The sequence below is a fragment of the Hypanus sabinus genome, chromosome 16 (genome assembly GCF_030144855.1).
Source record: "Hypanus sabinus isolate sHypSab1 chromosome 16, sHypSab1.hap1, whole genome shotgun sequence".
NCBI classification, from domain to species: Eukaryota; Metazoa; Chordata; class Chondrichthyes; order Myliobatiformes; family Dasyatidae; genus Hypanus; species Hypanus sabinus.
The window spans coordinates 61,373,886-61,399,302 of NC_082721.1; the positions used below are offsets into that span (position 1 = coordinate 61,373,886).

At 42.3% G+C, this 25,417-nt stretch overlaps 1 long non-coding RNA gene across 3 annotated transcripts in view; it reads right to left on the reverse strand.

Annotated features, from left to right (window-relative positions):
- Positions 1–25,417, reverse strand: part of LOC132406357 (uncharacterized) — a 73,877-nt gene that overhangs the window by 32,777 nt on the left and 15,683 nt on the right. For all 3 annotated transcript variants that reach the window (XR_009516145.1, XR_009516143.1, XR_009516144.1), the window contains one exon: positions 7,257–7,332. This is a non-coding gene — a long non-coding RNA (uncharacterized LOC132406357). The remainder of the gene's footprint in view (positions 1–7,256; positions 7,333–25,417) is intronic.

Below are 25,417 nucleotides of genomic sequence, written 5' to 3' on the forward strand. Positions count from 1 at the left end.
TTAGTGCACTATTCTTGAACAGTAATGCAGTAATGGTGGCAACCAATTTTCTCTCACTAGAGCGGTAGAGCCGTCATCAAATAAAATTCTTAAACATTAGTCAGGGCTGTAGAAAGGATTCTCTTTCTCTTAACAAAGCTCAAAGTTCAAAGAAGATTGATTATCAAAGTACACTTACGTCACCATACACAACTTGGAAATTCATTTTCTTGAAGCTTATTGATTAGTTTTTGAGCATATGGTAGAACTGAATGTCAAAATTTAGTCAATAAAGAGCACCCTGATGTATGCATCTTTACTGTTTGGATGTTCCAGGGTTCTGTGAAGAACCAATGAAACAACATCTGCTGTTGACCTGTTGTGATGGTAGGCATGTTGGAGCGGATCTAAGTTGCTTCTTAGGCAGGAGTTGATATGTTTCATCACCAAACTCTCAAAGTACTTCATCACAGTAGATTTAAGTCATTGAGGCAGGTTACCCCGTTCTTTGTAGGCACTGGTATAATGAAGCAGGTGAATACCTCAGACTGCTGAAGCAGGAGGTTAAAGATGTTAGTGAATACTCCGGCCAGCTTTTCAGCACAGGCCTTTAGTATTTGGCAAGGTATCCACCTGACCAAGTACTTTCCTCTTGTTCCCCTCATGAAGGACACACTCACATCAGCCTCAGAGACTGAAGTCACAGAGTCGTTGAGAACTGTGGGAGTTTGTGAAGGTGCTTTCATGTTTTAACAGTCAAAGTGAGCATAAAAAAGCATTTGGGAGTGAACCCTTGTTGTCATCTGTCGTATGTCACTTGGTTTCACTTTGTAGGAGGTGATGGCATTCAAGCCCTGCCACAGCTGTCCAGCATTCTTCTGTGATTCAAGTTTGGTCCAGAATTGCCACTTCACATGCAAGATGGCTCTTTGGAGATTGTACCTGGAGCTCTTGCATGTTACTTGGTCGCCAGACCTGATCGCCACTGATGTAGCTCTCAGCAGATTCCAATCTCATGGTTCATCCAGGCTATCTGGTTGGGAAGACTTTGAATGATATCATGGGGTATACACACGTCTATGACTGCTTTTAACTCATTGTAGTGTTTATTGGTTCTTGATGATGTTGCCAGCATAGCAGATATATAGATTTCTATAGATGTACTATAGAGAGCATTCCATCTGGTTGTAATACCGTCTGGCCACCGCACAGTAAAATTCTGCAGAGGGTTGTAAGTTCAGCTAGGTCAGTCATGGGCATGAGCCCCCCAGCATCAAGGGCAACTTCAAAAGGCAATCCTCAAGAAGGTGAAATCCATCAATAAGAACCTCCATTGCCCAAGACACGCCCTCTTCTCACAGCTTCCATCAGGGAGGAGATACAGGAGACTGAGGACATACACTCAATACTTCAGGAACAGCCTACGCCCCTTGGCTATCTGATTGCTGAACGGGCAATAAACCCCATGAACACTACCTCACTAGTTTTGCACTACCTTTTTTGCAATATATAATTATGCACATGCAGTACTCTATATATTGCACAGATATATATATTTCTCATTGTATAGTATATTTTATGTGTGTACTGTATTACTGCACAAAAAAACTAATTTTACGCTTGTATTGACAAAGCAAAGGTGTAATCTGTATCTTTGAAAGAGGATTAGGCAAGAGGAAGTGTGAGGGCATTATTTTCTCAGGAGTTAGCATGGACTCAAGGGCCTGAATAGTCTCCTTTTGGACTACAACATGGAAACATGAGCACAAACTCGAGAGCAGATCAGTCTCTAATTCTAACTCTGCAAACTGATTTACTCTCCCATATTTTTGCATCCCACTTCAAACCAGAAATGAAGGAGATTCCCTTGTCTCCTGCACTCCCCTCCCAGCTGCTGTCTCCCACATCACAGATGGCTTCTCTGAGATTAGGAGCCAATTTGTAAGGAAGTGGAGCTAACAGACAGAAGAATGTGTTGTAGTTGCCAAAACTCCAGCTTTGGTAATGGAATAAAAATCTCATATGCTTTATACTCCGTACTTTAGTAGCGACACAACAACTCCTCTCACAGGATGCTGATTGCTACAGAAGTTATCATCATGACTGCACTGTTATGCTTATCTTGAAGTTACAATGGTAGAGATGCTTTAAGAGTTGGAATTACTTTATGAAAGGCTTTGCTGCTTGTGTTTGTTTCTGGTCATCATTCCCTCCCCCAATGGAGGAGCATCTGTACAAGCGACATACAAATCAAATCATAGATGTTCATAAACAATTTGAGTCTTGATGAAGGGTCTCGGTCTTTGGCAGCGAAAAAACATGCGAGGTGACTTGATAAAGGTGTGCAAGATGATAAGAGGCATTGATTGAATGGACAGCCAGAGACTTTTCCCCAGGGCAGAAATGGCTAATACAAGGGGGCATAATTTTAAGGTGATTGGAGGAAAGTGGGGGGGAATGTCAAAGTGAGGGATTTTTAAAACACAGAGAATGGTCAGTGCATGGAACACCCTTCTGGGTGGTGGCAGAGATAGATACAGTAAGGGCTTTTAAGAAACTTAGTTAGGCACATAGATAATAGAAAGATGGAGGGCTATCTTAGAGTATGTTAAAAGGTCGGTACAACATCATGGCCAGTACAGTACTGTAATGTTCTGTTCTGCGAAACAGTGATGGCTTATTCCTCTCCATAGATGCTGACTGACCTGTTGAGTTATTCCAGCATATGGTGTGTGTTGTTCATAGATGTTTATGCTACACAACAGTACAAAATGCAGATGAGGTTAACAGCTCAGAAATGGGCCTTTCAGTTCAACTGATCCAAGACAACCAAGATGTCTGTATTTTAATCCCATTTGCCCACATCCCTCTAAACCTTTCCTATCCACGCACCTGTTCAAATAGCTTTAAATGCTGTTAATGTATTTGCCTCAACCATGTTCTCCAGCAGCTCCTTCCATATACCGATCACCCTCTGAGTCAAAAAGTTGCTATTAAATCTCTCCCTTCTGACCTTAAACTTGTATCTTCAAGTTCTTGACTGCCTATCCCTGCAAAGCAGCCTGTGTGAATTAACCCGATCTACATTCCCAGTGAAGAGTGGGTGAAGGATATCACTTCAGAATAAAAGGACAATCCTTTAGAATAGCAATGAGGAGCAGTTTTTTTTAGCCAGCTGGTGGTGACTCTGTGGATTTCATTGCCACAGATGGTTGTGGAAGCCAACTCATTGAGTGTATTTAAAGCGGTGGTTGATAGGTTTTTGATTAGTAAGGTGGTCAAAGGTAATGGGGAGAAGGCAGGAGAATGGGTTTGAGAAGGATAATAAATCAGCCACGATGGAACAGACTCAATGGGCTGAATGGCCTAATCCTCTGTCTGATGGACGTTACTTGGTAATTGTTTTTTGTCATTTCAGTGCATTCATGGTTAACAATACCAACACAGTTTCTTCAATTTCTAGACATACGTACTGCTTGAATTCAATTTCATCAGCATCTGTGATGGGATTGGAACTTGCGTCAATGGTCCAGATCTCTGACTACTAATCCAGTAACCCAAGCACAATGCTACCATTTCCAATTCTAATTGGAAGTGAGAATGTAACATCAATTTCATTCCCTTTAAAACAGTGGGGGGAGGGGGGTGGTGAACTACATATACCTGTCTGGACACGCTCCTCTGCTGACTGCTCCTGTGGCTCCTCCCACAGACCCCTGTATAAAGGTGATTGGAGGCACTGCTCCTCCCTCAGTCTCCAGGATGTTGTGTGGTGGTCTCTTGCAGCTAATAAAAGCCTATCGTTCACCTCCCGTCTCCGAGAGTTATTGATGGTGCATCAGGTGGTGGCTGGATGGGAGGTGGGATCAGTTGTGAAGAGAGCTCTGATTCTCCTTGCACACAGACCAAAGGAAGATTTCAGATCCAGAAAACTGTTGCCTCAGGACAAGACAATGAGGCATGGGAGCAGAATCAGACTATTCGGCCCATCGACCCTACTCTGCCATTTCAACATGGCTGATATGTTATCCCTCTCAATCCCATTTGCCTGTCTTCTCCCTGTAACTTTTGACACCCTTAGTAATTAAGAAAGTATCAACCTTTGCTTTAAATATACCTAATGACTTGGCCTCCACAGTTGTCTGCAGCAATTAATTTCACAGATTCACCACCCTCTGGCTAAGAAATTCCTCCTCATCTCTGTTCTAAAGGAACATCCTTCTATTCGGAGGCTGTGCCCTCTGGTCCCAGATTCTCCCACTATAGGATCATCCACTCTATCTGTGCCAGGGTTCCCCACCTGGGGTCCATGGACCCCCTTGGTGAATGGTATGTGTCCATAGCATTAAAAAAACGGCTGATCGAGGTTTTTCAATATTCAATAGGTTTCAATGAGATCCCCCTTTAATCTTCTAGACTCCAGTAAGCATAGGCTCAGAGCCATCAAATATTCCTCATAGGTTTAGCCTTACATTCTCGGAATCATTGTCATAAGGGGCCCAAAACTGCTCACAATAACCCAAGTGCTGTCTGACCAATGTCTTACACAGCCTCAGCACTACATAAGGGATCTGCCATTTAGAAAAAATAATACTGCTCAGAGGGAATTGAATCTGGAATTCTCTGCCCAGGAGAGATGGGAGATTTAGAGACTGAGTCCTTTCAATGTATTGTAACAAATACAAAATGCTGGAAGAACTCAGCAGGTCAGGCAGCATCTGAGGAAAGGAATGCACAGTATTTTTTTCATAGACACTGCCTGACCTGCTGCGTTCCTCCAGCATTTTGTGTGTGTTGTTCTGGATTTTCAGCATCTGCAGAATCTCTAGCGTTTGTTATTCATTATATTGCGACCCGCAAAATGCTGCAGGAACTCAGCAGGTTAGGCAGCATCTATGGAGTGGAATAAAGAGTCTGCATTTCAGGCCAAGACCCTTCATCGCAACTGGAGAGAAAGGGGGAAACAGCCAGAATCAGAAGGTGGAAAGAGGGGAGGAGTTCAGATTGGTAGGTTGACAGGTGAGGGGAAGGCGATGGATGCAGAGGGGATACTAAGTAAGAAGGGTAGATGGAAATGGCAAAGAGATGAAGAGGAGAGGGGAGAGGGCCACAGGAGGAGGATAAATGAGGGAGGTGATGGGCAAGTGAGCAGAAGAGAACAGTTAAGAGGGAAGTCAATGTTATGTCCAATTTTTTTTTAAACAGCTGCATGAACCAACCTTTGCTCTGAGCAGGAAATATGGCCTGTAAACTGTGCAGCACTTTAAATGGTAAAAAAAACATCCCAGCTGCACAGCAACGAACTCTATGCGCACAGCAGCATCTCAGTTATTGTGTGGCCATGCACCCGCACAGCTTAGAGGGAACAGTTGGCGAATGGGAAAAGAGGGGATGGAGAGAAGAGGAGAAATTCCTGGAGGTTAGAGAAATTAATGTTCATGCTGTCAGGCTGCCGGCTACTCAGTAGGAATATGCAGTGTTGCTCCACATCAGTGCAGGAGAGGAGGCCATAGGCCGCCATTCAGTGTATTTCTGCATATTAAAGGATGGCTGGAGGAACACTGAGCTGAGGTGATCATCTTGATAAATGGCGGATCAGGTTTGAACAATTATTTGTCCTAATTCTTACTTTCTACAATGTTTCTGCAGCGCAGATGGGTAGACTTATTGTGCGTGGGTTATGCCATAAACAACTTGAGTGATCAGCACATTAAGAGAAATGCATCATGGCTTGAGCTGTCTGTGGACACCTTGTTTGTATCCTTTTTTTTCTCTATTTCTCTGAAATAAGATGCCTGCTACGAGAAAAAAAACTCCACAAGCCTTCTGTTGGAAAATCCTACTCGTGTCTGAAAGAAATTCTTGCTGGAAGAAGCCAGAGGAGTAACTGGCACAGAAATCGGTCAGACCCTCACTGACACTAAGAAAATATTTTCCCTTTACCATGTTGTCTGGGTAACCAGGTTACTATGTACACAAAATACATGTGGCAATTTAATGTTGGGTCCTGTCACACACAATTCACAAGCCAATTATTCTTGGGGAGTCAGATATCATTTCATTTAAAAGTTCTGACCTGAATCTCTATTTTTCAAAGTTTTGGACGTGTGTTGGTCACCTGGCCATTGAGTTTTTTAAAAATCTTCCTAACATTCACTGTTGATTTTGTGCAGTCTTTTGTGCTGTGTTGAAATTAAATTTTTGCCAACTCTCCAGAATCTCAGTGTTACTCTAATTCTCTCTTCTGTCCACTCTCAGATTTTTCTTTATAAGGCATTAATCAGATGGCATTTGGAGTGCCGTGAGCAATTTTGGGCTCCACATCCAAGGAAAGATGTGCTGGCCCTGGAGACTGTCCAGAGAAGGTTCATAAGAATGATCCCAGGAAGTTTAGAGGAATGAAGTGGGGATCTCATTGACACCTACCTGATACTGAACTGCCTGGATATGGAGAGAAGGTTTCCATTAGTAAGAGCACCTAGGATCTGCAGGAAGGGGAGGTAATGGTGGCCAGTCTGTGGAATTCATTGTTATAGAGGGCTGTGGAGACCAAGTTATTGGGTGGATTTAAGGCAGAGATTGATGAGTTCTTGGTAAGAAGGTTAAAGGTTATGGAGAGAAGGGGAGAGAATAGGGTTTTAAAAATTCAGCAGGATTTAATGGCAAAGCAGGTTAGATAATATTAATTCTGCTCCTAATGTGTTATGGTCCAAGTTCTCAGAAGATCCCCATCAGCAATAGTTTACTTGACTTTATCCTTAACCTCTGGAACACCTTCCAAATGGAAATGGAAAGTCAATGTTTCTGCTTGAGACCATTTATCTGGGCCACTCAAGGACAACGTAATGCTGGAAAGGCCAAACCTTGAAGGCACTAAATCGAGGTCCCAGATATCCGGTTGAATGGATGTGAAGGACCCCATGACTCTTTCATCAAGGGAGTCCAAAAAATTCTCTAGGCAATATTCCCCACAACGTTGATGAGTGAATGTTTTCTACAATCTCGGAGAGAGTTAATACAGTCAGAATCAGGTTCACTAGACAGTATTATCATAAACTCCAGCCTCATTGTTACACTGGCCTATATAAACTAATTCCATGATCAATCTAACCGTTCCCTCCCACATAGTACTCCATTTTTCTATTATCAATATGACTGTCTACAAGTCCCTTAAGCGTCCCAAATTTATTAGCCCCTATCACCACCCCTGGAGTGCATTCCACACCATCACCACTCAGTGAAAAAAAAGTCTACCTCTGACATCCCCCTCCACTCACCTCAAGTGGAGGTCCACTGGTGTAAGCCACTGCTGTCCTGGAAAAAAGGTGCTGGCAGTTCACTCCGTCGCTGCTTCTGGGGGTAGATGAAAACATGGGGAGTTAGAGAAGGATTACTGTAAAATCTGGTCATTCATAGTCACTGTGGACTCAATAGGCTATAGGTCCTACTTAGTTGCTGTGATCTACACTCAGTGGTCACTTTATCCACTGTACCTAATAAAGTGGCCAGTGAGTGTTTATTCATGGCCTTCTGCTGTTGTAGCCCATCCACTTCAAGGTTTGACATGTCGTGCATTCAGAGAAGCTCTTCAACACAATCATACCCTCAGTCCTAAAGAACAAGCTCCAAACCTGGGCCTCTGTACCTCCCTCTGCAATTTAATCCTTGACCTCCTCACCAGGAGGACACTGTCAGTGCAGGTAGCAGCTCCTCCTCACTGATGATCAACACTGGTCCACCTCAGCCATCCATGCTTAGCCCACTGTCCTACCCTCTCCATGCCAACGGCTGTGTGACAAGGCATAGCTGAAATGTCGTCTATAGATCTGCCAATGACACAGCTATTCTTGGCAGAATTTCAGATGCTGACAAGGAGGCATACTGGATCAAGATAGACAGCTGGCTGAATCGTGTTGAGTGCAAGGAGTTGATTGTGAACTTCAGGAGGAGAAGTCGAGGGAGTACACACCAGTCATCATCAAGGGATCAGGGAAGTGGAAAGGGTGAGCAGCTTCAAGATCCTCGATGTCAACATCTCTTAAGATCTATCCTGGACCCACCATATTGATGCAATTAAAAGTAATGCATGATAATGACTATATTTTATTAGGGATTTGAGGAGATTTGGTACGTCTGTCACCAAAGACACTCACAGGTTTCTACAGATGTACCATGGAGAATATTCAGTTTGCATGACTGTCTGGTATGGAGGGCCATCGCACAGGATCAGGAAAAGCTGCAGAAAGTTGTAAACTCAGCCAGCCCCACCTAGGCAATGCCTCATATAACTGGCATCCATCATTAAGGACCCACATCACCCAGGACATACCCTCTTCTCATTTCTAACATCAAGGTGATGGTACAGAAGTTGAAGATACCACTTAACACTACAGAAACAGCTTCTTCCCCTCTGCCATCCGATTTCTGAATGGGTATTGAACCCATGAATACCAGCTCACTAATTTATCACCAGCTCTCTTATTGCATTACTTATATAATTTTTAACATACTAATTGTAATTTACAGTTTTTTAAATTATGTATTTTAACGTACTACTCAAAACAACACAATTCATGACATGCGCCAGTGATATTAAACCTGTTTCTGATTCTAATGCATGATTATTTGAGTCACTGTCACCTTCCTGTCAGCTTGAACCAGTCTGGCCGTTCTCCTCTGACCTCTCTCATTAACAACACATTTTTGTCCACAGAACTGCCACTTACTGGTTGTTTTTTTGTTTTTGCACCATTCTCTGTAATCCCTAGAGACCATTATACACAAAACTCCCAGGAGATCAACGGTTTCTGAGATAATCAAACAATCATTCCACAGTCAAAATCACTTAGATCACATTCTCTCCATTCTGATGTCCAGTCTTGAATAACAACTGAACCTCATGACCATCACTGCATGCTTTTATGCATTGAGTCGCTACCACATGATTGGCTGATTTGATATTTACATTAACGAGCGGTGTACAGGTGTACCTAATAAAGTGGCCACAGTGTATCTTCTTGATCTGTTCTACAGTGATACTATACAAATTGAAAATCTGAAGTTCAGCTAAGGAGAGGTTAGACACAAGTAGCCACTGAGAGAATTTTGCAGCAATAATAGTAACTGCATTCAGGGTGAATGCAAGACTGGACTGCTTTCAAAGTAATACAAGAAAGCTTATTTTCCAGCCTCTCTTCCTCAGTGAAGTTCTACAACTTCATTTAGAGTAGTTACAGTCCAAACTAATGTTTATTTTGTGAGCAGCATGTACACACATCTAGAACAAACTCCGCTCTTTACCATCTCATACCATCCAGAACTGAACAGGAAATTATTTTGAGATTTGAAAGAGCCACAACAAGTGCTTAAATTGGAAGTGATGTTCCCATTATAGAAGGAAACAACTTTATTTCCAGACTTTTTGAAGTACTTGCTTGAACGATGGGAAAATTAAACTTGGAAACCAGCATTTAAGTAAATGAGAAGGTTTGAGAATACTGTAAGTGTTATCTGGATAAACAGATCGACTTGATTTTATATCTGCCAACAGAGCAGGCATAATTATAAGGTGATTGGAATAAAGTATAGGGAATATGTCAGAGGTATATATTTTTAAAAATATACTGGTGACTGCGTGGAATGAGCTGCCATGGATAGTGGTAGAGACAGATACGTTAGAGAGATTTAACAGATCCTTAGAAGTACGTGATGAAAGAAAGGTTATGTAGGAGAGAATGGCTAAGGGAAGTTATATGGTCAGCACAACATCATGCACCAAAGGGCCAGCACTGTTTATTCTATGTTCTAACAGCCCTTCTATATTTTGACTGACTGCATTTTAAGCCGCTGGCTGGTCAGGGGTGAGCAAGACCTAACCTGCTAACAGAAAGCTTGTGAATGGTTGGAGAAGAATTGGGCACTTAGTAAAGAATGTACCTCATGTGAAATCAAGTTTTTGGATCTATTCAAATAATCTAGGACAAGGGTGCCTAATTAATTGGTATCTCATTCACGTTCCCTCCATCACCAATGTGTGTAGTGTGTGCCATCTATTACATGTCTGACACTAATAACTGATTGTATCATGGTCTAGTGCAGCAGTTAGAATATGCAGGGAGGTAAGAAGCTGCGGAGACTAGTGAACTTCATCTAGATCATTACTGGCACATTCCTTCCCACCACTGGTCGTATCTACAATACCAACTGCCTCAAGAAGGCAACACCCATCAAAGATCTCCACCATCCAGGCTATGCCATCTTCTTGCAGCCTCCATAGTGTTGGAGGTACAGAAGCCTGAACTCCGACAGCAACAAGTTTAAGAACGACTACTTCCCTTCAACTCTTCAGTTCATGAACCCACAAAACCCCAAACACAATTGTTATCAACACTGTGATCACTTTGCATTAAAATAGACTGTTTCCTTTTATTCTACTTCTTTCTTTAAAAATTCTACACAATTTATGTTTAACTTCTATTTTTCTTGTGAACGCTGCTGGTCTGATGTTGTGTGCCTGTGATGCTGCCAGAGGTAGGTTTCTCATCGCCCCTTGCGTACATGCACTGACAAGTATGAACAGGAAACTCAAAGCAGTGTCTATATCTGAGTGACTGCCTGTAAGCAAACAAATCTCAAGATTGTATAATTTGTTCATTTGTTGATAATAAATGCACTTTGAAACTTTAATATAAAATGACCCTTGAGATGACCTGAAGAGGGAAAAGAGATAAATGTGAATCTCTGCTTATACAAAGTGCACAATTTTTTCTCAACAGTAGACCTTGCATATTTTGATTGTCTGCCGTTCAAACCACAGGCTTATCACGAATGTATGAAGACACGTACATCAAAACATACAGTAGAATGTGTCACTTGCATCAATAACGAACACAGACCAAGGATGTACCAGGGGCAACGGTAATTGGTACCATGCCTCCAATACCAACATATCTTGCCTCGTGACTTCCTAAACTTCTGTCTTTGGAATATGGGAAGAAATCCTCACAGTTGCAAGGAGACCCAAGTACAAGTCACACCATTGTCTGTGTCCTCTGTTAAATGGACATGATATGTTCAGATATTTCACAGTTTGAGTTATTAAAGGAATCAGAATAAGGTTTATTATTACTGACATGTTGCTTTGTGGTGGCTGTACAATGTAGTGCATTAAAAATACTACACAATAAAATGCATATTAAAAATAGAGAGCAAAATGTGAGGCAGTGTTCATGGAACAGTCAGAAATCTGATGGTGCAGCAGAAGTTGTTCCTAAACTGTTGAATGTGTGTCTTCAGACTCCTGTACCTCCTGCTGGATGGTAGTAATGAGAAGAAGGCATGTCACGGATGATGAGGGTCCTTCATGATGAATTGAGTTTACAGTAAAAATTCTTGGAAAAATAATCATATCCATAACCATTAAGCACTGGAACAGATTAGGCCTTTCGGCCCATCAATTCTGCTTCCCCATTCCATCATGGCTGATTTATTATCCCTCTAAACCCCATTCTCCTGTCTTCTCCACTTAATCTTTGAAGCTCTGACCTCTGCTATAAATGTAGCCAATGAGTTAGGCACCACAATCATCTGTGGCAATATATTCCATAGACTCACTACTCTCTGGCTAAAGAACTTCTTCCTCATCTGCTCTAAAGGGACATCCTTGTATTCTGACGCTGTGCCCTCTTGCCCTAGACTTCACCACCATAGGAAACATCCTTCCCAAGTCTACGCTATCTAACCTGGTAACCATACCAGTTTTCTCGATGCCATAATCAAATATGGCATGAAATCTTACCCCAATTTAAACTGGATTTGGAGAAGACAAATACTGGAGAGTGGTGTTAGTGGGCAGATTCCAGAACAGCTGATCTGATCTCATCTGCCAGGTTAGAATGAAACTTACAGACTAGACTCGGAAGTATTGAAAAATCTGCTATTTCTGTCAAAAAGTCTCACTCCAGTAAAAAGCAGATTGGGCCGCTCAGTTGAAGTAGTCTACTTTATCGTTAGATTGAGCTACTGTTAGCTCCACCTGGCAATTCTGTTGTCCCCAAGTCTATTCAAGGGTCTCATAATGGTGGGGTAGAAGCTGGTGGTACATGTTCTCAAGCTTATGTACCGTCTGCCCACTGGGAGGGGCGAGAAGAGAGATGGAAGGTGTCCTTGATTATGTTGGTTTTTTTCCTAAGGAGGTGGGAAAAGTAAACAAATTCTGTGCAGGAGAGTCTGCCTGCTAAACTCATCCAACAATTGAGCTGAGATTATGCATCTGAATGTCCATCCATCCAAACCACCATCTTCGCATCCAACTGCCTGACTATAAATCCCCGCTGCTAATAATTCTCCACTGTCCATTAAAGGGTATGCCCTAAAAAGAGAGGCTGGACAATCCTTGATGGCTTTCTCTGGAATGGCAAAAGCTGAGGAAAGACTGATAGAAGTTTATAAAGTTACAAGAGGCATAGATAGATATTCAGTAAATATCTTCACCAATGCCACCCCCCAGTCAAAATGTCTAACAGTAAACATGGGGAATTCAAAAACTAGAGGACATCAATTTTATCTTAGAGGTTAAAGGCTTAGATTTAGATTTATTTAACACATCTACATTGAAATGGTGAAATGTGTTGTTTTGTGGGTCAACAACCAACATAATCCAATAATGTGCTGGAGGCAACCAGCAAGTGTTGAGCTTCCAGCGCCAACATAGCATGCCCACAACGTACTATCCCAAAGCCATACACCTAAGGAACATGGGAGAAAACTGGAGTATCCAGAGGAAACCCACATGGTCACAGGAAGAACATACAAACTCCTTACAGACAGCAGTGGGAATCTCCATCAGTGATCACTGGCACTGTAAAGCAATTGCGCTAATGGCCATGCTACCATGCTGCCCGAATGTAATGACCTGAGCTATGACAGGTTGTGTACAGCTTCAGTCTGCTCTTGGTAAGAAATGGCTGCACGTGTTATTCTTGGCTGCCCCATTATCAGGTCTCAGTAAGTTTATGTGTTAAAAAAAAATCCTTGGGTTTGGACGCATTATCACATCCAGAGCTAACCTTCAGAGATTTGAACATCCTTTGTAGCCACACAGCACATGTGTTTCTTTTTAAACTACATCTGCAAAAAGGAGACTGAAAGTTCATAATACATTAATATCACAAAGTCGTCTGGTACTCTGCAGTTAACAAGTGTGCTGTTGATAGAAACACTGGTAAACACCATTCACTGTGGTGTCCTGGGATAGACAGATTGGTTATGGAGAGGATGTTTCCCATAGTGGGGGAGTCCAGAACTAGAGAGCACAGCCTCAGAATAGAAGATGTCCCTTTAGAACAGAGATGAGGAGTAAATTCTTCAGCCAGAGAGTGGTGAATATGTGGAATTCATTGCTTTAGACGGCTCTGGAGGCCAAGGAATGTTGGTTGATAAGTTCTTGATTCGTAACGGTGTCAAAGGTTACAGGGAGAAGGCAAGAGAATGGGGTTGAGAGGGATAATAAATCAGCCACGATGGAATGGCAGAGCAAATGGCATAATTCTTCTCCTATGTCTAACGGTCTCATAATCACAGCTTGCCGGACTTCCCTCATCATTTCTTCAGACTGGAGAGATGATTGGTAATATTGATAATGTAACCATATTGTCAAATGACAATTGTCACACATACTGGGATAGAGTGTATGCCATCCATACTCAAGGTAGTATAAAGTGAAAAACAATAAAATGTAGAATAAAGTGTTACAGTTAAACAGAAAGGGCAGTGCAGGGAGACAATAAAGTGCAGAGACCATGAGGTAGGTTGTGAGATCAAGATTTCATGAGTATCACACAAGAGGCCCATCCAAAACTTTAACAACAGCATGACAAAAGGACTCAGTTGTGACTGCCAACCTAATCAACAAGGTGACATCATATCCAAATTCTATTGCCCCAGGGTTTTGAATGAGTGAGCTTTCTCCATCGGGTCCAGTATTAGCCTCAAATAATGACAGTGGGTCACTTTGCTAACCCCAATGAAATGGTTTAATATGGAGAGAAAATGTCCAGCAGTGGTGTGCCTCAGGGATCTGTTCTGGGACCCCTTCTCTTCGTAATTTTTAAAAGTGACCTGTGTGAGGGAGTGGAGGGATGGGTTAGTAAATTTGCTGATGACACAAAGGTTGGAGGTGTTGTGGATAGTGTGGAGGGCTGTCAGAGGTTACAGCAGGACATTGATAGGATGAAAAACTGGGCTGAGATGTGGCAGATGGAAGTCAACCCAGATAAGTGTAAGGTGGTCCATTTTGGTAGGTCAAATATGATGGCAGAATATAATATTAATGGTCAGACCCTTGGCAATGTGGAGGATCAGAGAGATCTTGTGGTCAAGTCCTTCCATCGGACACTCAAAGCTGCTGTGCAGGTTGACTCTGTGGTTAAGAAGGCATATGGTGCATTGGCCTTCATCAATCATGGGATGGAGTTCAAGAGCAATAAGTTAATGTTACAGGTATATAGGACCCTGGTCAGACCCCACTTGGAGTACTGTGCTCAGCTCTGGTCGCCTCACTACAGGAAGGATGTGGAAACTATAGATAGGGTGCAGATGAGATGTTGCCTGGATTGGGGAGCATGCCCTATGAAAATAGGTTGAGTGAACTTGGCCTTGGAGTGGCAGAGGATGAAAGGTGACCTGACAGAATTGTATAAGATGATGAGAGGCATCATCATTGACAATCGTGTGGATAGCCAGAGGCTTTTTCTCAGGGCTGAAATGGCTAACATGAGAGGGCACAGTTTTAAGGTGCTTGCTTGGAAGATGTCAGAAGACAGAGGAGATGTCAGGGGCAAGTTGTTGTTTTTTTTAAACACAGAGGCTGGTGAGTGTGTGGAATGGGCTGCTGGCAACGGCGGTGGAGGTGGATATGACAGGGTCTTTTAAGAGCCTCCTGGACAGGTACATGGAGCTTAGAGGGCTATGGGTAACACCAGGTAATTTCTAAAGTACATGTTTGGCACAGTATCATGGGCCAAAGGGCCTGTATTGTGCAGTAGGTTTTCTATGTTTCTATCTATTGGAATTGGTTTATTATTGTCACATGTACCAGGTTGCAGTGAAAAGCTTGCTTTGCCTACTGTTCATCAAGATCTATTTTTATCCAGAGCATTATGGTAGAGCAAGGTTAAACTGCAACATAACAACAGGTAACATTTTTTGGCCAAGTAACCTAGGATGGAGAGAGGTTTATTGATGACAGATCAATAAGTTTGTAACTGCAGTAACAAAAGTTACACAGAGATTTTCCAAATTGGAACCATGTTCTGAATGTTATTTTGGGTAAGTTCAGGTGACTAAACCAGTATAAATCTCTGATAACAGGTAATGCATTACAAGCACACAAATTCACCAGCTCAATACCCTGAGCTTTCAATAGCTAATCCAATACTTTGATTAGTTGCTGCCAAATTCTATTGTCCCATCAGGAATATGATTATGGTCAGACCATCCACATTTGAGGTCTGCAGGCGTGGCTTCAGAATAAAGGAACACTCCTTCAGAACTGAAATGAGGAGGAATTTCTTCATCCGGAGGGTGGTGATTGTGGAATTCATTGCACCAGAGGGCTGTGGAGGCCAAGTCATTGGGTGCATTTAGCAGCAGAGATTGACAGGTTCTTGATTAATTACAAGAAGTAGGCAAGTGAATGGGGCTGAAGTAATTAAAGAAGCCATGATGGAATAGAAGAGCAGATTTGATGGGCTGAGTGGTCTATTTCTGCTCTTATATCTTATAGCCTTACCTTTGCCTCATCAAAGGACCCAAGGTCCTGTAAGATTATGAACAAATTTAAAGCTGTATGCGTTATCTAGATGATCCAACCTTTTGGTATGTTTTAGTTAGAAAAAGTTTACACAGTGAGCCATTTCTGTGGGCTTGTCTCATCTCTCTCACATCTGCTGTCATATACATTTCTTTTTAGTAAATAGGGCAAATTCTAGACATATGTGAATCGTGGCAAAGACTCACGTAATTTGAATAATCCAATCTAGGTTGCAAGTTTATTTTAATTGGGTTAATGCTGTTTCTTAAGATATCTTAATTCATAAATAATGAATGAAGATTCTTTATAGGGTGTTTCAATACTCAGTAGTAAATTAACTGTATGGTAAATAAAATGGCCTGATGTACAGGATGAGAAAAATCTAATTTTTATTTAATCTTATTTTTCTTTTATCTTCATTAGTTTGGCAAATTGTGGCATCTTTTTTATATGCTTCATGCTTGTGTAGTGGTTAGCAGAATGCTTTACAGCACCAGCTGTAAGATCCGAGTTCTGGGCTCTGTTCCCACTGCAGTCTGTAAGGAGCTTGTACATTCCCCCCTCCCCAATGACCATGTGAATTTCCTCTGGGTACTCCGGTTTTTTCCAACATTCCAAAGACTGTGTGGTTAGGGTTAGTGAGTAGTGGCACTGGAATCGTGGTGAAACTTGCAGATTGGTCTGCACAATCTTCGCCAATTTAATGCGAAGGATGCATTTCACTGTATGTTTCCATGTACAGTGTACATGGCAAATAAAGGTCATCTAAGGAATCTGAGTCAGTGCACGAGACCAAGGTACTGAGAACTGTTGTTACAGGAACTGACATCAGGGGGCAGCACTCTGGCACTGATGCAGAAGATAAATTGTGGGTTCAATCTTTGCTCCCATCCTAATCTAGGCCACTTGCAGTGACAGTCCACATTTATTTTGCCTACTGAGAAATTAGGAAAGAAAGAGGAAAGACAATGAAAGAACAGAGAAAGGAGAGACTGGCAATTATCGAGCTGCTTTCATAAACACAAGCAACAATGAGCTGGAAGAATTCATTAGGTCAGGCAGCATCTGTGGGGGATGATGATCAGTCCTCTAAGAAAAAGGAGGGCATTTTGAATGCCCCAGAGTGGAAGACTTTGTCTTGAGAACAGAGGTGGCAGAGACATAGGAAATGAGCAACGGAGTAGCGTGGGTGAGGAAGGGGAGGGCGAAGGTGGTAATCGAAGTAGCTGAGGGCAAATTGGTGAATTATTGTTACACACACCGAGGTACAGAGAAAAACTTTGTTCAACATGCCACCCACACAGGTCTTTACATCACATTAGTAATCTGTGGTGCCAGAAGCATGTGACACACTCTCAGTATTTCCTCGGACTATGTTGGTTGTTGATGCAAAATGATGCCTTTCACTGTATGTTTCAATGTACGTGTAACAAATAAAGCTAATCTTTCACCTGATACTGAGGACTGTCCAATAAGGGGAGTTTTCAATCTGTCTAGCACCTACCTCAAGCAAAATTATTCTCCTTCAAATCTTCCCCATAACAAGATAGTTTGTTGTTGCAAGGCAATAATTTCAACTAACTATTGGTGCGTTTTATAATCTTAATTTATCCCCCAAAGGTTTAAGGCCATTTCACTTATGGGTTGGTTATGCAATCAACTCTGAAAGAAGAATGCTGTTGAAACAAGTCTTTTCTTTCCTCCAGGTCTGCTACTGGACACACCCATGTGGTCTGTGCCCACAGACATGTAGATACTTCCAGACTTGACTTAATATGGGCACAAGGGCATTTTGGGTTTGCGTCTTCTCTAGCCAGTCCAACAGCAAACTTTGCCATGACCTTTGGGAGACTGCATTTTATAATAAAAATATAATTGTAATGTTTACAGCAATAATAAGATCAGGGGCTTAGGGACTGGAGCATTTTCCCAAATCTGCCTTCAGAATCTACTTTGCTATTTTAACTCCACTAGAGATGTGGAGGATGCAGAAATTAATCAGAATCAGGTTATGATCACTGACATTTGTTGTTTTACAGCAGCAATGCAGTGCAGTACATAAAAGTACTATAAATTACAATAAGATATATAAACTCAGTGGCCACTTTATTAGATACAGGAATAAAATGGCTACTGAGTGTATTTCTTTATGTTCAAGGTCTTTTGCAGCTGTAACCCATCCACCTCAAGGTTCAACAAGTTGTGTATTCAGAGATGCTCTTCTGCACACTGGTATTATAAGTAGTTATTTGAATTACTGTCACCTTGAACCAGTTCTTCTCTGATCTCTCACATTAACAAGGCATTTTCATCCACAGTACTGCTTTCACTGGAATTTTTGTTTCTCACACCTTTCTCTGTCAACGTTAGAGACTGTTGTTTGTGAAAATCCCAGAAGATCAGCAGTTTCTGAGTTACTCAAACCACCCCATCTGGCACCAACAATCATCCCACAGTTGAAGTCACTTAGATCCTTTTTCTTGCCCATTCTGATGTTTGGTCTGAACAATGTTCGGTCTGAACCTCTTGACCATGTCTACATACTCTTAGGCATTGAATAGCTGCCAGATGATTGGCTGATTAGATATTTGCATTAATGAGCAGGTGTATCTAATAGAGTGGTCACTCAGTGATGTCATGAAATTTGTTGTTTTGTGCCAGTACCATGCAATACATAAAAATATTAAAAAATGAATTAAATAAATATTGCAAAAAAGAGTAATAATAGAGGCACTTTAATAGGGGTTCATTGTCCATTCAAAAATCTGATGGTAGAAGATGCTGTTGAGTGTGTGCCTTCAGACTCCTGTACATCTTCCTTGAGGGTAGCAATGATAAGAGGGCATAATCTGGGTGATGAGTGCCCCGGAAACCACATTTTTGAGACATCGCCTTTTGAAGATTCTGCACACTTAAGAGCAAGGTAAACTTCTCAAGGTCAGCAGATGCCAATCTGTCAATTTTAGACAGAATGTCACAAATAATAGCTCTGTGTTCCATGATACAATACCTCAATTACCACAAAGCAAACTCAGGTGCCCAGAGAAACATTATCAAATTCAAGCCACAGAAGATATGAGATAATTCAGGTGATAAATTAAGATCGTAATCTTACAAACAATGGCACTTGTAGCGTTTTACAGTACAGCCATCAGGGATTAGTTCCCTTGGCCGTCTGTCTGGACTTTGGACAGGTTTCCTCCCACATTTCGAAGACATATGGGTTAGTGTTAGCAAGTTGCCCGTTGATGCAAATGACACATTTCACTATGTTTCAATGGACATGTGACAAACAAAGTTAATCTTTTTAAATTTTTACATATCTTTTAAAAACCATTTTAATCATCTGTTGTTAGGATGTCTGTGGGCCAATTGGTTAGGGGACCTAATCTATACTTTATTGATAATGGGCTGGAAAAATACAGTGCCGGTGCTTAAATTAGGTTAACCAAACCAGCCCATTTTAAGCATTGAACAGTGAAGCTTGCTGCGAGGCAGATTGAGGAGACAAGTGGACAATGAACTATGTATTGTGTTTATCACACTATTAATGGGTTGGCATGCTTTAATTTAGGAATTAGAGGAATAAGAATGAATTTCCTGGGTCTACAAACTATTTTAGAGTTGACTTCAATCTTTATTTGTTGAGTTGCTTGACTTGGTTAAAGGAGGTGGGTTGGAAGGCAGGCATTTCCTAGAGGAAAGTAGAGAGGTTTAGTGCAGGAATTCCTGTATTTAGGAACGTGGCTAATATACAGTGGCCAAAGATAGAGTTACTAAGTTCTGGAATGAGCAGGAGTTCAAAAATAAATGGGCAAGGATATCTGGTTGATGGGTGGATGAAAAAAATTGGTTTGCACAGTGAACTGACCCCGGTACAAAGTTAAGTCATGGGGAGAGAGAGACTACACCAGAATCCTGCACCTTCCCTGTGGCCTAGAGAGCTGGAGTTTCAGTGACATCCCTCTATAGTTTCATCCAAAGAGTAAAAAATCCTAACTCTGACATCCCCCATATACACTCCTCTAATCACCTAAAAATATGCCCTGCTGACCTGGGGGAAAAGGCACTGGCAACCCACTCGACCAATGTCTCTTATCTCATGCACCCCTATCAAGTAAATCTCTCGTCCTCCTTTACTCCAAACAGAAAAGCCCTAGCTTGCTCAACCTTTCCACACGTTCAACGCTTCCATTGGTCGGGGTGGACCATGGAGATTATGTCCTAGCTGTTTATGTGATATGTAAGCAAGGGCAGTACGATATGGAGAGCAAGCTGTTACCCATGTAGCAAGCCCCCCCCCCCATACAGCTGATGAATCCAAAGGAACGGCAAGAGTGATACAGTTTGGCACCAGCATTGAACTTAACGCAAGACTGCCTTAGTGACTCCAGCTTCAGATTCTCCCGCGGGGTTTCCCCTTCCCCAGGACTGGCTCCAGCAGTGGAGGTTTGAGATCACAGTATTCCTTCTTCCAGATGAGCTGCCAGCCATGGCTGACGAGTCCCATCCACCTGGTTTTAAGGCGCCAGTAAACCGCCTTTGCCCCTTCTCCTGTCAGTAGAAACGGGTCTGCTGGGCTTAGAAGCTAAGCTGCACGTGGGGGTCAGGAGTTGGAGTTGGTTGTCAGAGGCTATTTGAGAAACACTGCACTGGGAACATTTAATAGGTAGTGAGAGCTTTTCCCCATTACCTCCCCCAGCCATGACAACCTTAAGGAGCCTGTCGGCATCTGACATGCGCACTAGTCCAGAGAGCATCCTGAGAAATCTCCCCAAAGTTTCCACATAATGAGGTGACCAGGACTGAACACGGACTCCAAGTGTAGTCTAACCAGGGTTGTAGAGAGGTGCAACATAATGACTAATGCAGGTGAACACTTTATATAGGAGAGTACAGCACAGGAACAGACCCTCCAGCCTGCTGTGCCGTAGAACCGTGCAGTGCTGCTTGGTGTCTTTTTTTTATTTAACTTAGTGATAGAGCACGTGACAGGTCCTTTCGACCCAGTGACTCTCTTCCAACCATTTGTGCCATATGACCAATTAACCTGCTGACCTGTAATCCTTTGAAATGTGGGAAGAAACTGGAATACCTGGAGGAATCTCACATACTCACGGGGGAATGTAAAAAGAGACAGCGATGGGAATTAAACCCGTGTTGCTGGTGCTGTAATAGCATTATGCTAACCTCTACACTACTGTGTCAGCCTAATTTACAAGCTCCAAGCTGTGACCATTTGTCCTCCGTGAACTTGTTTGCACTGTTGATAATTTATCACCACGTCTGTTGGAGGAAGTTGGCGGACTGGCGCTGAGAAGCAGGCTTATTCTTTTGACCCTTAAATCAAAACCTGACAACCATTAATGGTGACGGAGCAAATAGCACATTGTCTTCGTGTCACCTGCATCCGTCACACAGCAAGGCTTCAGCGCTCAATGCTTAAAATGAGCAGGTTAGATCAACCTGATTTAAGCACTGCACTTATCAATAAAGCACAGAAGTCCCCTTAACCAACCTGCTCTCAGAATAATTTACACAGCAGAGATTAAAATAAATCGTTGTTAAAAACAGTCTATTCAGGGAAAGAATCTCAGACAATCACGCCTCCCTTCCCCCACGCTTAAACCGATGATTGAGCCACGGAAAGGAAAGTTGATTCATTTTATTGGCAAACCTCCTGTGACGTTGGTCAGGAAGGACAATTGACGTCTGATGTTGGGAATGTTGCTGGGCAATGGGGTGGATCCCAGATGCCGTCGTTGCATTCCAAGCCCCGGGAGCTTTCCTGTAATGGCTGAACCTCGCATTTCCTGATTACAAAATATTTTTTCCATCCTTATACAGACTCAAAGCACACACTGTGCCTTTCAGAATGAAGTTCAAATTACTTCCATTTATAGCAGTGGTAATGGAAAAGCTTACAGAACTGAACTCAGACAGTTGCGTTTATAATACCACATCCTTGGATCATTCAGTTAATGGCTCACGCATCAAAAATCCACCTAGAGACTGTGTTTTGCCCTGTACCTGAAAAATGCAGCTCTCTGACCCAGAGTGCCCTCACAATCCTAACCCTTCAACCATGAGACTCCTCGGCCAGCGCGGTTAAATGCTGTCATCTTAACCCTGAACTAATTCCACAGCTTACTTTCAAAGATTCTACAACTCTATTATTTATTTAATTATTGTTACCTTTATTTACACAGATTGTCCTATTTTTGCATTTTGTTTTTTGTCATTCTTTGTGGAGTTTTTCATGGATTCTGTTGCCTTTCTTAGATCTACTGTGAATGCCTGCAAGAAACTAGTGACATATACTTACCTATGTAATACATTTAGTTTGACCTTAGTAGGGGTTTAGTCTGTTTGGTGAGAACTGTGCTCTGACATTGGTAATGAAGGATTTGCTTCTGAAGGGAATATCATTGATTGAAGTCTCTCAGTCAGGGGCCTGAGCACGTAACCTCTAGACTGGCGCTGCAGTGCAGTGGTGAGGGAGTGCCACAGTCTGTACTTTACACAAGGCCTTATCCAGCCATTCCAACTTTGACCGGAGCCGAGCCCAGACTGAGCCTGTGCGTGGTCATCCACTGGGACATTGTTGTGGCAACAAGCAAGAAGCTGGGGGAACTCAGTGGGTCAGGCAGCATCTGTGAAAGGAAATGCACCATGAAGACCCTTCATCTGGACTTGCACCTTTATAAATTAGTGCATCCTGAGCTAAAATGGGAGTTGCAGACACGTCACTGAAACTAGTCTCCCCTCCATGGACTGCATGTACACTTCTAAGCAGCCTGTACAACCAAAGACTTCACCCACCCTTGTCATTATCTCTTCCCCCTCCCCCCACCATAGGGCAGAAGATACAAAAGTCTGAAAACACACTAACATCAGACTCAAGCACAGCTTATATCCCACCTGTTATAAGACTATTTTATGGTCCTGTTGTGATGGACTCTTGACCTCACAACCTATCTCATTAGCTGCACTTTCTCCGTAACTGTAACACTTAATTTGCCAGTGTTATTGCTGTATGTTGTACTACTTCACTGCACTGTTGTATGAACAGAATGCAAGATAAGATTTTCTCTGTACCTTGCTACATGTGGCAATAATAAACTAATTCCAATTGGGCGGTTACTACTACTGTCCAGAGAATAGTGCAGAGCAGACATTAACGAACAGCGATGAGGGACTGACCAAGTTCACCTGCTCTGGCAATGCCAGCCGGGGATTCAATGTTGGCAGAGATTCCCGAGCAACTATTTCTACTCGCAGTCCACAGACTTAGAAGCAGTTTCTTTGCAAGTACACATCGAATTCTTTTCCAAATGTTATTGTACCATTGAATGTTGTTTGTGCCAGTCTGGTGGGAGGGTCACAGTCACACACCATTGAATCTGGCGATACTATCCAACACAGTACACACCAGCCATAACTCACACTGTAAAATCACTTCAAAAGGTGGTGCCTCAGGAGGGGCCCTGACATTAAACATGACATACCCCCTTCTAATTTCTACCATCTGAGAGGATGTACTGGAGCCTGAAGACATACACTCAACATTAAGGAGTATTAACAGCATCTTCTCTTCTGCCACCAGATTTCTGAACCGTGCATGGACGTTCCCACACTAATTTTTGCACTACTTATTTACATATACTATAAAATATAATAAAACATATATATGTAAGGCCTCCATAAAACAACAAATATCACAATGTGTGAGTGATAATAAACCTGATTCTGATGACTTGATATGTATGAACAGTATGCAAGGTAGGTTTTTCATTCTACACGACCTCAAAATTTTTGCACTTTAAAAAAATCTAATCCTTATTGTAATTTATTGTGTGTTGCACTATACTGCAGTTGCAAATCAAATTTCACAACGTACCGTATGCCAGTGATAATAAACCTGATTCTGAAAATTTGAAAACCAAATCATGTGAGCTCTAAAAATTTGTCCCTTGTATCTGGATGGGCAAGTTATGTTAGAGTTTAGAATGGCTTGACGGCCAGACTGGATGGATCCATCAGAAGGAACATTGGTAAAGGACCCATTTGTATGTCAATGGACAGAGGATAGAAGTAGCTGCTCTGGTGCATCTATCAACATGTATTCCTCAACTAAAGCTGCTATAATTCAATTTCTCAATGCCAAGGTCATGGGTGGGTGGCAGGGTGGTGTAAAAGTTAGCATAATGCTTTATAGTACCAGCAATCAGAGTTTGATTCCTGCTACTGTCGTAAGGAGTTTATATGTTCTCCCTGTGAATCCATGGATTTCCTCCAGGTGCTCCAGTTTCCTTCCACATTCCAAAGACGTATGGGTAGTAGGTTAATTGGTCACGTGCATAACTTGCCTGGAAAATCCTGTTACTGTGCTGTATCTCTGAATGAATAAACTTATTTGGAGTGAGCCTGGAATCACAGGGGCATCAAATCAGGCAGGTTTCCCTCACTGGAACTTATTGACAGCAGCACAGAAAGAGTAGAAAGCTGCCATCTTTCTCCCAAGGTCAAAATATCAAATACTAAAGAACACGGGTTTAAAGCGTGCTCCAGGTTCTCCTGTTTCTCTCCACAATCCAAAGACATACAGGTTAGTAAGCTTTGGTCATGCCATGTTAGCGCTGAAAGCGTGACAACTCTTGTGGGTTGTCCCCAGAACAAACTTGGACTGTTAAGCAAATGATGCATTTCACTCCGTTTCGATGCACATGTGACAATGCTAATCTCTTTGAAAAAACTATGTGGTTCACTGGCCTTCATTAGTCAGGGGATTGAAGGCGTGGGCAGCATGGTTATGTTCCAGTTTTATAAAACATCGGTCAGACCTCAGCTGGAGTGCTGCACAGTCTGGTCATCCTAGGCAGGATGGGATAATGCCGGAGCAAGTGCAGAGGAGATTCTCCTGTATATTGACTGGGATTATGAGGAGAAACTGAAGGAGGTGGTTTTGTACTGGGCAGCCCGAAGGTGTGGCCACACTTCTGACACCAACATAACATGCCTACAACTCATTATCCCTAACCGTATGAAACCAGCACGCCCGGAGGAAACCCACATGGTCACGGGAGAGCGGACAAACTCATTGCAGGCAGCAGCTGGAACTGAACCATGATGCCACCCCCTAAGGGCTAAGGGGCAAGAGATTGAATGGGAATATGAAGGAATGCACGTGAATGGAAAACAGTGGGTACAGCCCAATCCATCACAGGAAAACCCTCCCCAGCATCTACAAAGAGTGCTATCATAAGACAACCCCCACCTTCCAGGCCAAGCTCTCTTCTCATTTCTGCCATCAAGGAGGTGGTACAGGAATTACCACACCACCAAGTTCAGGAACAGTTATTATCCTACAACCATTAGGCTACTGAACCAGCGAGGATAACGCCACTCACATTTGCACCAAATCCATTCCATAACCTGTGAGTCACTTTCAAGGACTCTGCAACTCATGTTTTCAATTTTATCTATTTACTTTTGTACTTGCACCGTTTGTCTTCTTTTGTATTTGGGCTGTTCGGCTATCTTTGTTTGTGTGTAGGTTTCTCAACGATTTCATTGCATTTCTTTGTATCTACTGTGAATTCCTGTAAGAGAATGAATCTCAGAGTG